The sequence below is a fragment of the Amblyomma mixtum genome, chromosome 8, assembly GCF_055824585.1.
Source record: "Amblyomma mixtum isolate Tamu chromosome 8, ASM5582458v1, whole genome shotgun sequence".
Classification (NCBI taxonomy): Eukaryota; Metazoa; Arthropoda; class Arachnida; order Ixodida; family Ixodidae; genus Amblyomma; species Amblyomma mixtum.
Window position 1 is genome coordinate 67,529,388 of NC_143019.1, and position 15,712 is coordinate 67,545,099.

Consider the following 15,712-nt stretch of genomic DNA (forward strand, 5'->3'; position numbering starts at 1 on the left):
CAGGTCTTAGTTTTCTTAGTTTTTTTTTTTTATGGTGGAGTGGGAGGCGTACTTTCTCGGGCGTTTTCGGCAACTTAAACACAGCACACGCTGCAACATCTTTCTTCTGGCGTGCTTTCACGACCTGCTCGCATTTGTGGACTGGTGTCTGTGTGTAACTACAGGCGACGCGTGCGCCCTGGCGTCGCGCGCTGTTATCACACACAAGCTCTCCTTCGCGGCTCCGATATACCGAAATCAGCGTCTCTACACCCACGTATACGGCTTACACGCAACCCCTCCCCCCCCCCCCCCCCTTCCGAGCACCTGCCTATAAGTCTACGGCCGCACCGTGAGTAAGCTCCCTAAGAAAGCAAGCGGGCACGAACATGCACGTGATCGGTGAAAGTGTGAGGGAGAAAGGGCGTTGTTCGCTGAGAGTGTTGATGGAGAGAAAGTGCAGGGCCCAGTTCGAGAACGACGACGCCCATGTTTTGTGTAGTGGGTGCGCATGATTTCTGTTCTTTTCTCTTGGTTAATGTTTTCCGACTACGTGAAAGCTTGCGCGCCGTTATCGTTTCGACCTCTGTGACTATATACGCAGGCACGTGACTCAAAGCTGCTTTCACTTTGTCTCTTTCTTCCTGTCGTTATTACTTTTGCGGTTACTGGCGCCCCGGAGCTCTACTGGCACGGCTCGTACAATATTATGTCTTTCTCAGCTTGCTAAAATTAAGGTGGAAGCTGTTTGATGGCGGCTGGGCTTTGAAGACTGCTCATGGAAAAGTAATGTCGTTTGGGAGCTTCCACGTGTACTCAAAGCTGTTCATCGCTCTCCAATTTCGACAGCATCATGGCGTTACAGCACAACCGCACAGCATATATAGTGTTAACGAAGTAGACTAGTTGCTTTACTCCTTACCAGGCACTGCCACTGAAGAACATGCTTTCAGGAGGAGACCAATCATCGCATATGCGAATCCTGTGTCAATTTAATTGTCGACTAGTTAGGTACACACGCCGGACGTTCGTGTTGTCTACATGAGTTCCTGAGCAGCAGTCAGCGTTCCCGGCTAGGAATTCCTTTGAACGCACTTAACTTCATCTCATCGCAGTATAAGCTAGTTAGGGCGCCTGCTCGTTTAGCATTCTAGATGCTATTAAACAAAGCGCTTAGTTTAGTTAGCATTCTACAACGCGCCTTATGCTCTTAAGTATAGATTCCAGGTAAACCGAGTAATTTACGTTAATCCTGCGCTATATGTAGACATGATGTGTTATGGTCGTTTACGACTGCTTTCGCATACGCGCAGCACCGTGCAGAAACAAAACAGCCAAGAAAACAGAAGGAAAGGATTTAGTTTTAGAGCCAAACGCCGGTTTCGAATAAATCGCGTTGTTTTGGGGATACAACGCGAGCTTCGTTCGGAGCGACCTCTCATGGCTCAAAAGGGCACATTATGCGTGGCAGTAAATCGCAGACAAGTGTACAGGCGCCCTTACCTAAGCATACGACTCTACATTTTGAGTCACGGGCACCACACAAGGAGCACACGGCGGTCTGCCTGGTTCTAGCGTCGCGTGCAGGCACGCGCAGCGGATTCTGGGAAACCAATTGACCTTCGTGCCTTACACGGGTCGAGTCGAAAAACCGCGGCGTGCAGGGGAGGGATGGAAGCGGGTCTGTCTGCCTTTCTGCACGCAACCTCAGAAAATAAAGAAAAAAAAAAACTTTGCGGCGTGCTCTCCAGTTCCACGAAGAAGAAGAACCGCGCATGGGAGAAGCCGCGAGCACCCACGGCTACCGAAAACAGCGTTTACGATCATTCCTGTCTGGCAAGAAGGCAGGAACAATTTTCCCCCTGGAATAGCTCTCTTTAAGTTATGCATCGTTAACGAGCAGCGCGAACGCGCTTAATATCTCATCGACGTTTTTCTTTTACGGCCGTCCCTGCTGCCATTGAATGCTTGCCCACAGCGAGTACCCTTTACACACTTATACGCACACGGGCAAGGTTTGCCCGATGTGTCCGGCGTACGCCTGTCATAAGGCGAACAGCGCCGCCTCTTGTCTCGCCCCCGGTCCGGTTGGCGGCCTACTCTTTCGAGGGCACGATACACTGCCAAGGTGAAATGAAGCGAGGAATGTGCTTGCCTACTCACGCTCCGAACAAAACATCACTAAAATGCGATCAACTGCACGCGTTGGGCACCACCTCTAGAATGTAGGAAAGCTACCCCTGGTTGAATATACCGGGTGTCCCAGCTAAATGTAACCAAACTTTTAAAAAAGGCGAAGTGTCCTAGTCCACTGAAACCAACTGAGGGTTGTTCTCAGTCGCGTGGCCTAGTCTTGAATGTTTTTTTCGCTCTTCAAAGTTAATTAATTAGTTACGTTTAATTAGCTCAATTTTTAATTATTGCCTTTTGGAAGAAAGTGTCAATGAAAAAGTTTTAGATCGCCTCGAAAAACCGCTAGTAGTGCTGTTTCCGTCAAGTTACAATTTACGTAGCTTCATTTATTGGCCTTAAAAGAAAGTTGTCACGTGACCAGCTGCTCGCTCACTTCTCTGCCCCAATGTGCACCCAAAGTCTCATCGAGGAGAGGACTTCAGAAAAAGGCGCGTTAAGGCGCGTCTTGGGACGTTGAAGTGGCACAGTTGTCGTGTGGACGCTTTTTCTCATTGTGCGGGTTATGGCTAAAGGCCGGTAAAAAAACTACTTTACGTAAATATTACTTTGCTGCAAATGTCCCAGTAAGCTGTTTCTCAAAGCGATCTACAACTTTTCCATTTAAACTTTGTTCCTCAAGTCAATAATTAAAAAGTTAGCTAATTAAGCTTAACAAATTACTTAACCTTGAAAAACGAAAAAAAATACTGCACATCAGGTCACGCGACTCTAAAGAACCCTTAGTTGGGTTCAGACGGCTAGGGCATCCCGAGTTTTTTAAAAGGTTGGTTACATTTAGCTGGGACACCTGGTATATGCTACCAGTTCGTCTCTAAAGGAGTAATCGTTGTTCTGTGAAATACTGGTTTGCCGCTGTGCGGTTACTTCCACAAAGATCTAGTCAACATGCCCTATTAGGTACCTTCTGGTTTTGAGTGCACCGTATTGTACACTCTAATTTCTGAAATGGGGATAATTACAATACTCAGGCCTCGCTATAAATGGGTTTCTCCGCCCGGAGACTAACTGACTGACTGAACCTTTTCAGTTAATCTCGCAGTGGTTGCTGTTTTGGAATTTGGTAACTAAAAGTTGTTCTCCCCTGTCCTTTCTTGCTGTCGCTCCCCTCTATACTTGTCCTCACTATCCTCTCCCTTTCCCTTTCGTTTCCGCCGGCTGCAGCTCGGGTGCTTAAGATATCAGATAGCAATTGCCGCGGCCGGCAACACTCTTTTGCTTCACTTTTTTATTTTTAAATAAACCACTACTACTACTACTACTAAAAGTTGCGACAGTATATCCGGTCTCTAATCATTCAACCCTGCTCACAGGTCTGTGAATTCACTCATGAGTTGACTCACTAGGGCTCACTCAGGCCTACATTCACGCCACGATCTCAGTGGTGAGTAAGTCGGGACTCTCACTAAGATCATGATCTGAGTCAAGAGTGAGTTAGGAATCACATTCAGATCATGATCTGAGTCGTGAGTGAGTTAGGACTCACATGCAGATCATGATCTGAGTTGCGAGTGAGTTTGTACTCTTATTCAGATCATACCAGAGTCGTGGGGGAGTCAGAACTCACATTACAATCATCAACTGAGTCATGAGTACGTCCAGGCTCAGGTTCATGGTCTGCGTTCACGAGACGACGGCGCGAGCTTAGTCTTTTTTTTCCTTGTTTGTGGCAGCGGTAGGGCGGAAAGATTTATTGCCATGGCCAAGCACGCTTGAGGGCAAGACGGCTGGGCGACGTCGGTGGGGGACCGAAAAGGAATCCGCGGAGGCGAGGAAGAAAGCGTTTTGTCCTTTCCTCGTTGCTAGTTAACACGGGTGAGGATGCGGTAATGAGCCACGTGGCAATGTGTCAGAAGCTTTGTCAGAGTTTCACAATGTAGCTGAGCGGGCGCAGAGGTCCTTCGTACGCGTCTAGGCCGGCTCAGCGTTGTGATACTTCAGTGAGCCCATGTGTGTCTTGAGCTGAAAAAAGTCATTATCATCATCATCATCAGCCTCACTACACCCACTGCAGGGCAAAGGCCTCTCCCATGTCGCTCCAATTAACCCTGTCCTCTGCCAGTTGCGGCCACTGTATCCCCGCAAACTTCTTCATCTCATCCGCCCACCTAACTTTCTGCCGTCCCCTGCTACGTTTGCCTTCTCTTGGAGTCCACTCCGTTACCCTTAACGACCAGCGGTTATCTGGCCTTCGCATTACATGCCCTGCCCAAGCCCATTTCTTCCTCTTCATTTCAACTAGGTTGTCATTAACCCGCGTTTGTTCCCTCACCCACTCCGCCCTCTTCCGATCTCTTAACGTTGCACCTAACATTTTTCTTTCCATAGCTCGCTGTGTTGTCCTTAACTTAAGCTGAACCCTCTTTGTTAGCCTCCACGTTTCTGCCCCATAGGTGAGTACCGGTACGATACAGCTGTTGTATACTTTTCTCTTGAGGGATATTGGCAAACTGCCATTCATGATCTGAGAGAACCTGCCATATGCACTCCACCCCATTCTTATTCTTCTGAAAAGAGTGAGTGAGCCCAAATCACTCGTGAGTCAAAATGATTGAGTGAGCACAAGAGTCACGAGTCGAAATGAGTGAGTGAGCCCGAATGAGTTGTGAGTCGAAGTAAGGTTTAGGTTTATGGGGTTTAACGTCTCAAAGCGACTCAAGCTATGAGGGACGCCGTAGTGAAGGGCTCCGGAAATTTTATCCACCTGAGGTTCTTGAACGTGCACTGATATTGCACAGAACACAGGCGTCTATAATTTCGCGATATTCGACCGCTGCGGCCGGGATCGAACCCGCGTCTTTCGGGTCAGCAGCCGAGTGCCAAAAACTGAGCCACCGCGGCGGCTGAGTAGAAGTCGAAGTGAGTCGCAACGAATGGCTGACCCCGGATTAGTCGTGATTCGGAGTGAGTCCACGTCAGCTGTGAGACTGAATGAATCGGAATTCATCAGTTCGAGTGATCGCAGGAATGTATGAGTCTGAGTGAGCACTCGTTTAGTCCTGCTGCACGTTTAGACCTTTGTTGTGTTCTAATGCGATTCTCACTTATCAAGGATTAAAAGTGGCACCGCAGTTATCCTTTGGGGAACGTCGTAGTCATTAGTTCTTTAAATGGCTAACCACGGCTCACAAAAATATACTTTGACAGCTCGTACACAATCTATTGACAGTCTATAGAGAATTTGAAGCTTGTCTATGAACTCTCTATCTATGGACTCTATAATGAATCTACCGAGTCTACGGACTGTTTAGGAATATTTTCAGCAGGAATAATTTCTCGGAGAGGAATTACACAGCCATGGCCAGCCCTGTTAGGTCTTACATGGACTGACCGGCCCTGGAGGCAAGGTCCATTTTAGCCGCTTTGGGCAGAATGTTTCACCAGGGTGGAAATTTGGGCAAGTCGGTATTGATCCATAACGTAAGAGTAGCGCAAAACCAGGACGACGGACACAAGGGGAGAGAACACACACCAACAACACAGCGCCTGTGTTGTTGGTGTGTGTTCTCTCCCCTTGTGTCCGTCGTCCTGGTTTTGCGCTACTCTTACGTTGTGGGCAGAATGTATACCGTGTTATAGGCCACACAGCGCTTCCACCCCACCAGGCTCTTCAGTGCAGAGCAAGATACGAAAGATGCGTTCACCACTGCGCTCCTTCTGCGGCTATGCGCAGCGACACAAAGAAAGAGCCGCCTTGCTTTCGGTTCGCCGCCTCGCTTTCGGTTCGCCGTCTCGTCGCCAGCGCAATTTGAAAAGGTAATGAAGCGGCGACGGCCGACCGACCTCCGCACGGTATTCATTGCAACGCGCTCTGAGCTGATTTACAGCGGCTCCTTGGGCGCCATCTCATCTCTCTTTTATTTGGCGCATGCCGCCAAGTGTTTAGCTGACGTCTTTTGCATGGGTGCCGTCTTTGCGCGACGCCATTTTGTCGAACTTGACGAACCTCCACGCTGCCTGAGAATCTTGGTCGTTTTGTTCCGTGAACTTCATGTCCCGGTCTAAAGCCTGCACTCTTAACGCAACGAACTCGCGCTCGTCACTTATCCGATACGTATTAGCCACCGTTACCACTGCAGAAGCAGTATCGATGCATGGAAAAGCTTTCGCTTCCAGAGTGTTTTTAACCACACAGGCAAAGATGATCTAGAAGCAAAAAAATATCCATTTTTCCTTATGTCCGACGTTTGCGAATAACTGCCATATTCGCGCGTTGGTACAGCGCATAAGCAGCGACACAGCGGGAAGTGGCACGCGCATCTAGAGGGGAAATAAGCACAACGAAAAATAACAACTCCAGATGCGTTAAGATTTGGCTTTTGCATCATTTTTTTTTTAAATTTCTGCATTTCAGTGTCTCATAACTATGATTGGTTTAGGTTTATTGGGGCTTTAACGTCCCGTAGCAACTCATGCTATGAGGGACGCCGTAGTGAAGGGCTGCGGAAATTTCGACCACCTGGGGTTCTTTAACTTACGAGGCGCCATGAAGGGTGGTCTTGGGCCCATGCTGTTCTAAGGGCACACGCCCATGTAACTTCAAATCATGTGTCCATTGTATTTAAATCCTCATCGATGGTATACTTTCCATCAAAATGTGTTACTTTAGCTCTCATTCCATCGAGTAAGAAACTGGAACATAAGTTATCGCGATTTTACTCCACTCTTTACAAGTCCGCACTAAAACCTATGCAATTTATGCCTGTTGTAAATGTTAAAGAGTAGTGAGTTATTGATTTCTTTTATTTTTGAGGTTTAGTAAAGGATCCTCTATATTATTTTGGCCATCTTACGCTCATCTCATTTATTTAATTTGTCTCACGTCGTTGCGATGACCACGAAGTTATCATTTGTCATGCACACATTGTAAATCTGTAGCCAGCAGTACACAGCGTTCCAGACAACGAGCGCAATATTTCTTGATGATAAGGAGTCATCCTGTTTGGATCAAGGACGACTGCCTTGCGATGCTATAGCAGAATGGGCCACTATTTTAAATCTGCAATCGATCAGTGTATTTTCTTCTACTTAGTGAGCCTGAACTGCGGTTGCTTCACAACAGCGACCTCTAACTGCATGCGTAGGTGGAAATAGTATGAGGGCGTGGCATGATCGTGATCTGGCTTTACTGCGAGTAACTTGGCGGTATATAACCAGACTCATCATCATCATTTATTTGACCCTTAAAGGCCCCTGGGGGGGGGGGGGGGGGGTAGTACATTCAACATGACTCACATTGGTGGGAGTCATGTTATTATCTATTCTCAGATCACAGCTGGAATACCAGAGAAATTTTTCTGCTTTCTGCAGATAACAACCTCCATATAGGATTAAAGATGCGGCCGCGCCCAGTAAGGCATCAGTTTTCAGTGGCAACTGAGAGAAGTGGCAGTTTATCGGTTAATAATCGCTGTGCCCGTGAACACGAAATTCTCTTGGCAGCTATTCATCCGACGCTGTAGGAAGCCTCCATTCATCTGCCTGGGAAGATCTCTTCGAATCTCTTTCCGAGAATGACTCAAGCCGTGGAAGTGTTTGCGTTACGTATTCAGACGTCGCTATTCATATGAAAGGGGCCTGTCCCGTTCGTAAACGCCATTCGGACGAGAGATATCAGGCACTTAGGCTAATTAGAAGTATAATCAAGTCCGCTACAGAGGAAAACCGGGCCTGAAGATGGAAGAAATCCAGCGCATGCAACATCGGACGCTTGGATGGCGCCCAAAATGCCCGAGCTCTGCTTATACAAAATGACCAACTACTAAGAAGGACACGTTCAATTCAGTGTGCCCTTTCCAAAGCGACTATGCTACTTTCTGTGAACTTATCTAGACACGGTGCAGGCTATGGTGCCCTGCAATGTCATGTAGAAGTTGCGCTCTTATTTGGCCGTGCAAAAATTTCTTACAACAATTTTCAGAAATTCAGTAGACAGTCTATAACCCGTATTAGTTGTCTTTTTTTTTTTTCGTTGGCAGGCGAGCGTAAGAGCGGCCGCTTACCACGCTGACGCATTGCGGAAAAAGTCCCCAACGCAACTATTTAAACCGAAACTTTCAGCATGACGACAACTCAAAATTGGCTTTCCTACATGATTGATATGAAATTTACGGGTGGATTTCGTATATTTACTAGCGACACATCCGGAGCATGAATCGAGACGGAATAGCATAGGCATAGGCGTAGACTCTCCTGTGTGTGAGAACTGCAGGTGCGAAGGGACAATTAAGCTCTTACTTTGTGATTGCCCCCGGGTTGAGCGTGTCATCCTGCAGCTGTAAAGCTCTGCATCTTAGAGCCTCATCCCCTTACAGAAGCCAAAACTGTGGGTCCTTGGACTAAACCCTCATCGCAGAGGACAGCTATGAAGGCGCTTTTGAAGCGCTCGAAGGATTCAGGATTGAGTTCAAGGCTGTAAACTTTCAGCGTGTGCCGTGTGTACCTTGTTAGTGATGACCTACGGACACGTGAAAAAGTGATCGCCCTGTCCTCTCTTCCTTGCACATGTGTAGGGTAGCATTCTGGCCTTAACTACAGTTAACCTCCCTAGCTTTCCATTCATCTTCCTCGCTCTCATCTGCAGTGGGCCCTTCCTTCGGTGTTTTCCCGACCAACTGCCACTGTGAAGAGCGGCATTGTCTGTGCGGCATGGCCTCTGCACCTGTCCTCGTGCTCTTCACGTCCATGTTAGTGTTACGCAGTACCTAGGTTAACAATAGACAGACTTTGCGACCAATCGGCACGCAAAGGTAGGTATACAGATGGACGCCGCATGACCTAGAGCACGTCGGGCGGAAATATTGGGGAAGCCTGTGTATAGACCTTCTTATTGAGTGGCGTGTAGTATTCGGACCATATGAATCACGCGCATTTTTCATATTCCGCGTGCGCGCCTCGCAGAAACATTTCGATATGGATCGGTGTAAAACGCGATACATGGGATCAAAGAACTGTCAGAGCGTATAATAAGTTGATGACTTGATAAACCAGCCCAGACAAGAGCTCTGCTGGAAAGGCCCTCGTCTTCAGTAGGCATAAAGAGCCAATTTTCGTCGCGCCCAGTGCAATTTCTGTCGAGCGCACTTGCGAGCTTTAATGAGACCAGAGGAGACCAAAATCCGATTTTCATTTTCAGTTTGGTAACATGAAATTGGAAATTGTTTTTTTTTTCAAGCAATGGAAATGGCGCAGTACCTGTCTCATATATCTCGGTGGACATCTCAACCAAGCCGTAAGGGAAGGGAGGAAGGAGAGTCTCATAGAAAAAAGGAAGAAATAGGTGCCGTAGTGGAGGTCTTCTCCGGAATAATTTCCACCACCTGGGGATCTTCAACCTGCACTGACATCGCACAGCACACGGGCGCATTTTGCGTTTCACCTTCATCGAAACGCGGCTGCCGCGGTCGGGTTCCAACCCGGGTATTTCCGCTCAGTATATTGCCGAGCGCGCTAACCACTGAGCCATCGCGGTGGGTGGTAACATGCAGCTGTAGCCTATTTGGAAGCTATATAGTTTTGCTGTCCCCTTCGTACGTTTGTGACCTCAAGACGGCATGACAAAACGGTCTTGAAATGCTGGCGTTCATTTTAGTCATGTCACAGAAGGAATACAACGCTTTACGGTTATTTTGTCTTTCTTTGCCGCTTAGAAGAATTGCTGCTCCACAACAACATATGACGAAAAAATAATATTGCAGAAAGGCGTGCAAATAAGCTGTGCGGAGTTGTCTAAAAGCCGATGAACTAATTTTAATGACACCAATAACCACTATCTCTTCCATCGAAAAATGCATAGAACGTCTACACAGAGTGCGCAGTCTCACACTTATTTCACCCACATGCCCGGCCTCAGAGCTCGAGGCTTATAGGCCAGCCTCTTGCATGCCGACTCCCCTCTCGGCCCCTCCCGTTCCTTGACATAATGCCTTCACGTCCTGGCACGAGCATACGCGGAAGTCGTTTCCGCGGTCCTCTCCTACCGGCGCTTATAATTGCGCTCGAACTAGCACGCGCGGACAGAAAAGCCTGAATATATAGCACGCGCGCGCTCCTCCGTTCTTATAGCTAGGCCTCAAGCCCCGAGGCGGCGCCCTCCTCGCTAGCTAAGCCTAAATCTAGGCCTAGCGTGGTACTCGCACACCGGCGTCGCCCCATCCTTCTTCAAATGCATACGGGCGCCGTTGCTCGTGACACGTAGCAGTGGCGGCGGTCGCTTGAGAACCCACGGGGAAATGAACCGTTTGCGGGAGGGAGATTTATGGGGCATTAGTAGTACGCTTTTGTTTCATTTCGTTTTCGCATTGAGGTTCTTCTTCTCTTCTTGCGCTGCCAATGCATACTGCGCGTGGCGAAACTTCTTCCGACGGCTCGCGTAATAGACGCGGAAAAAAATGATCGACTGCCGCCGTCGAGCACCCGCGCGCGTAGTCTACCGCGAGCGCAGTTTCGTCGTCGCACCGCTCGAGATGGCCAAGGACGCGCAGAAGGTCTTCCTTCATCTTCCAAAGCGCCACTCTTAGTCTAACCGTGCGTACTCCATGTACTACGTTGTACACTTGGCGGCGGCGGCGAAGCGCTTAAAGGCCCGTTCTGTACGTAGCGGCATTCGGAGCGACGCAGTATCGTCCTCGACTCCGCGCGATCTGTGCGCGTCAACAGAAGAAGGCTGGTTCATGCCTGCGGAATGGCGCCTCCGCTGCACGTACACAAGGCGGCTATCGGGATGCGTCAGGCGACCATTCTTGACAGGTATACATGCCTTACTCTTTCATCCTCCTTCGCTGGCAAGCATCCACCAGGCGTACAGACTGAACAATGCAAAACTAGTATACGGTACCGGGAAAGAAGTTGACGCAGTAGGCGTGTCTCCCAGATTTTAGAAGCGATGCTCAAACAGCGACAAAAGACGCAGGAAGCACTGTGTCCTTCGCTTTGAAAATTACGCAAACATGGAGATTGAATTAATCCAACTAGGCAGGGAGCTGTTTTTGAAAAGAGAAGCCAGAAGCAGGTTTGAAAAAAAAAAGTTATAAGCGACTGTGACCATGGCACCTTTCAGAATTTCGATCCGATAGAGATAACATGCAAAGTGCACCAGTACTGTGTACTGGCACCTTCTGTTGCGTATTACGCGTCAAATATTATTACGCAATGAAACAAATATTGCCGCGCTTCGGATTCCAACCCGCGGCGGCGCGAACTCATAGTTTGGTGGTCAGTGCACTAAAGAGCGCTACAGGCTATCACCGCATTTTTTTTTTGCTTTATTGCATGGAAATAGTGCCGAAATATGGAATAGTACCATATGAAATAGTCCCCACATTCCCAAACATTAAAATTCTGGTGTGGCTCTTCCAGGGCAGCATGTACTCCCCGCGCCAAAGTGCGCAGCTCAGGAAAAAAGATTTCAATGACCGCGGTGATTCGGCATGGCGGTCCATCACACGGCTCTCGCAGAGACTAAACAGTCCCATAAACACAAATAGATCGCATGGCACAACACTCCGGCTACCTGCGCCGCCGCGGTGGCTCAGCGGTTACGGTGCTCGGCTGCTGACCCGAAAGACGCGGGTTCGATCCCGGCCGCGGCGGCTGGAATTTCTTTGGAGGAGAAATTCTAGAGGCCCGTGTACTGTGCGATGTCAGTGCACGTTAAAGAACCCCAGGTGGTCGAAATTTCCGGAGCCCTCCACTACGGCGTCTCTCATAGCCTTAGTCGCTTTGGGACGGTAAACCCCATAAACCAAACCAAACCAAACTCCGGCTACCGCCGCAGCCGATCGCGCCTCGAGTTGAACTGCAACACACTCTCGCTCTGTGCACTCATTGCACATCTTCGTCCTAATCAACTTCTATCTGCAGCGCGCAGACACAGACAGGGAATTCTCTGTCTTCATCGTTACCGTTCAAGCAGTTCTGCTTTCGCACGTTTATAGAGTTTAGGTAAAAGTCATCTGCCATACTTCAAAACTCAAGATGTGTTTCACGAGGCAAACATCATCTACAGACCACGTATAGTTTAGTTTAGTTTATGGGGTTTTAACGTCCCAAAGCGACTAAGGCTATGAGAGACGCCGTAGTGGAGGGCTCCGGAAATTTCGACCACCCGGGGTTGTTTAACGTGCACTGACATCGCACAGCACACGGGCCTCTAGAAATTCTAGAGGCCCGTGTGCTGTGCTATGTCAGTGCACGTTAAAGAACCCCAGGTGGTCGAAGTTATTCCGGAGCCCTTCACTACGGCGTCTCTCATAGCCTTAGTCGCTTTGGGACGTTAAAACCCCATAAACTAAATTAAACTATACGTGGTCTGTAGATGATGTTTGCCTCGTGAAACACATCTTGAGTTTTGAAGTATGGCAGATGACTTTTACCTAAACTCTATAAACGTGCGAAAGCAGAACTGCTTGAACGGTAACGAAGACGATGAAGATAGAGAATTCCTTGACTGTGGCTGCGCACTGCAGGTAGAAGTTGATGAAGACGAAGATGTGCACGTAGTTGAGTTGATCCGCGAAAGCATGCTAGACAAATGAGAGGTGCGCGCACGCAAGTTCGTGCGTATTCGTCCCGCTTCTCAAATAATGCCCCACGAGGGGACACTCTTCTGCTAGTCAACTTTCGTCTCGCAGCCAAGATTACTGGTTAGGGCGCACGCCAGCTATGGCAGTATAGGCCGCACCATCCGTTAATTGCAACCTGTGAACAAGGAGTGATTGAGTGCCCCATGCGCGCACGTTCGACACTTCCTGGGCGGAACGTGGCAGCGCGCCTCGGCTCGTGCACACCTCGAGAGTGGTTCACCTTGGTTGGGCATCGTTATCAATTTCGTTCGCTCCGTTCCTGGTGCTAATTACTTCCTAAGGCTGTAATTTTCGCGAGACAACGAACATCGAGCAGCAGACAATGGTTTTCGGGACCGTATGTGCATAGCCGCGGGAACGTGCTCGGTCGAGACACTCGTGCGAAAAGGAATGCATAACTGCAATGCATAAAGGCAATGCGTTCCCTTGACGGCACCTCAATGTTGGGATGTCACCAAAAATCAATTTTCTAGCTGCGCACCCTTAAAAACAAGTTTTAGACAGTCTATAGAGTGTCTATAGACTGCCTATAGACAAAAGTCTATAGGCAATACAAATGCCATAGACACTCTACAACAGACAATCTATAGATTGATGGCCATACACTTTCATAAGACTTTTGTCTACAGACAGTCTATAGACTATGAATAGACAAAAAGCAATATCTATAGGAAGTCAACAGAATCAATAAGAAGTCTATAGACTATCTATAGATCATTTTTATAAGGGCATGCCGCTTAAGATGATTGAGGCTGTGTGGCAGCGTTATACGGCGTTGCAGTGCCGCTCACAGGTTGGTGGGCCAGTGGAAGCGGAAGATCGTTCCAACTAATCAGAGGTAAGCATTGTATCTAGAAAAGTAATTCAGCCCTACTCGATTCAGACAAGACATTACGAGTGCTGTCCTCTCTGTGTGCTCGCCTGAAGTAAGTAGCCCGAGTTGTTTTTCTAGAAAGCATGCATCACCAGCTCTACAGGCAGTCAACGGGTTTAATTAAGTGTATAGCGACTCCTGTGAAGTTCATATTGCTGGAGCAGTAAAGCGAGCTTTAACCCTGAGGCCACTGGAACGCTTTCGCCCTTCAGGTAATATAGCACTAAAGTCAGAAAAAAGATGAACCATATAAACGACGGCCTATATGAGATACAATATATATACATGTCTCTAATGCTAGAAAGGCCAACTAAATTCATGACTTGTGGTTATTCAGTCCAAAAAATCCGTATATGCGCCCTACAGACCCGAGTGTTCCTGTAAAATATATCTCGCCGCACGAAACGTTTGTGGATGCGTCTGTATATCCGGAATGCGGTTCCGAAAACACGATACAGGCACACTAAGTCAAAAGTCAGGTGAACATCGACTAAATGTAGCGCTTAGTTTCTCCATGAAACGGTTAGTCCACGCAAAGACTGCGACTGAAGATGGCTTTAAAGATAGTCTCTAAAGTAGTATTGATTGCTCTGTGAGGAGCTAATCGTGACAAAGCAGTTAGCCCAAAAATGTTTAACCCCTGCACTCTTTTAGTCCATTCAGGCTCAGAATGTGGAGCCTTCCTGATAACCGTCACTTGAAAGGTGAATACTTTTCGCAATTAGCTTTCCAACGGTGTACGCACGCCCTTAGCTTCTGAAGAGCTATTGCAGCAAAGCATAGCGTGAATACATATCGGATGCCAGAACCTTTGCACGAGACGCAGTGGCTATATTCCGTTCAAGAAAATTCGCCCTCTGCAGGCTAGAGTTTTCAATTCGTACACATGGTGGCTCTCTCCGGTCGGCGCCTAATAGCACAATGCACTGCGCGCAGAAAAGATTCTCCAGATTACCGAATCAGGGGGCAACTAAACATTTGTTTTAATGAACGCATTGCGACACAGCGCAAATATGTAGATCCTCATTTCTACGCAACAAAACAGCTTACAAGTACCTAAGGAGATGCTGTCTGACATCGACATTTGAATCCTGAACATCTCTCGTTAAATCTGGATTTCGAAGCCGAGTGAATATTGCACTCCGCTTCGAAACTCGCGTGGTTCTAAACTAAGCACGGGAAGAGACTTGCGCCAGTCTGCGTCGTCGCACTTCACATATCCATGTTGGCCTCTTTTTTTTTTTTTTCAAGTATAAAAGCAAACTACTGCATCCTATGGCAAAGCGGCTGCTTAGTTGGCTCGTGGACGTTCGACAAAAGATGCACAGTACTATCGTCGAAGCTGAACCCTACACTCACCAGTGAGACAGCTGTTCCCGCTGCCAACGCGGCAGGCTGCTGAGGTGCCCCCGGTGAGTCCCTAATCCTCGTTTTATCCAGGCCAAAAAATAGTCCTTTAGCAGGGAAGGTCGCTCAGAGTCAGTACGGGGCAGAGCAGTCGTAGATTAACAATCCCTGCTCGACGGTCCTCCTCACGTTTTCACGACGATCGCCGGTAGAGCCCCAGCGTAAAACGCAACGAGCAAGCGGCGCCGTTAATATCCCAGGCCAAGGCGCACTGGCTTCAAAGGCGCCGACAAATCCAAGCAGTCCTCCCACACCACCGATGTGCCGGCGACTGGGCGCACGCGCGCACTTAGCGGTGCTGGGGCTTCGCGGGAGTCCGTTTCCGCGTTTGGGACGTCCGACGTGAAGAAGAGGGGCACGCGCGTTCCCCCCGCCCGCTGCTCCAGGCGCCGTCGTAGAGAAGACCAGCGGCACGCACAGCCCTTCGCTGGGACGCAACGACGCGACGGCGTCTGCGGCTTGTCTGATCGAACGGACAGCAGCGGCGCGTGGCTGCGTCTTAAAGAGTGCGGTGGTCGACCAATGGCCGTCCGCCTACCACGTGACGTCACGAAGAGGGGCGGGTAGTCCTGTTGGGGGGGCTGGAGCAAGTGCAGCGAGGGCGAAAGGGAGAGAGGGGCGAATCGAAAAAGTAAGAACGCGATGCGCTTCGCCGTCGCTCGATTTATTCCTTTTTGTT

General features: G+C 48.7%; 1 protein-coding gene across 1 annotated transcript in view; it reads right to left on the reverse strand.

Annotated features, from left to right (window-relative positions):
• The window catches only part of LOC149332836 (uncharacterized), a 37,928-nt gene extending 22,442 nt beyond the window's left edge, over positions 1-15,486 (reverse strand). The window contains exon 1 of the mRNA XM_089558422.1: positions 14,986-15,486. The gene's annotated coding sequence lies outside the window, so the exon portion shown is untranslated. The remainder of the gene's footprint in view (positions 1-14,985) is intronic.
• Positions 15,487-15,712: the final 226 nt, after the last annotated feature.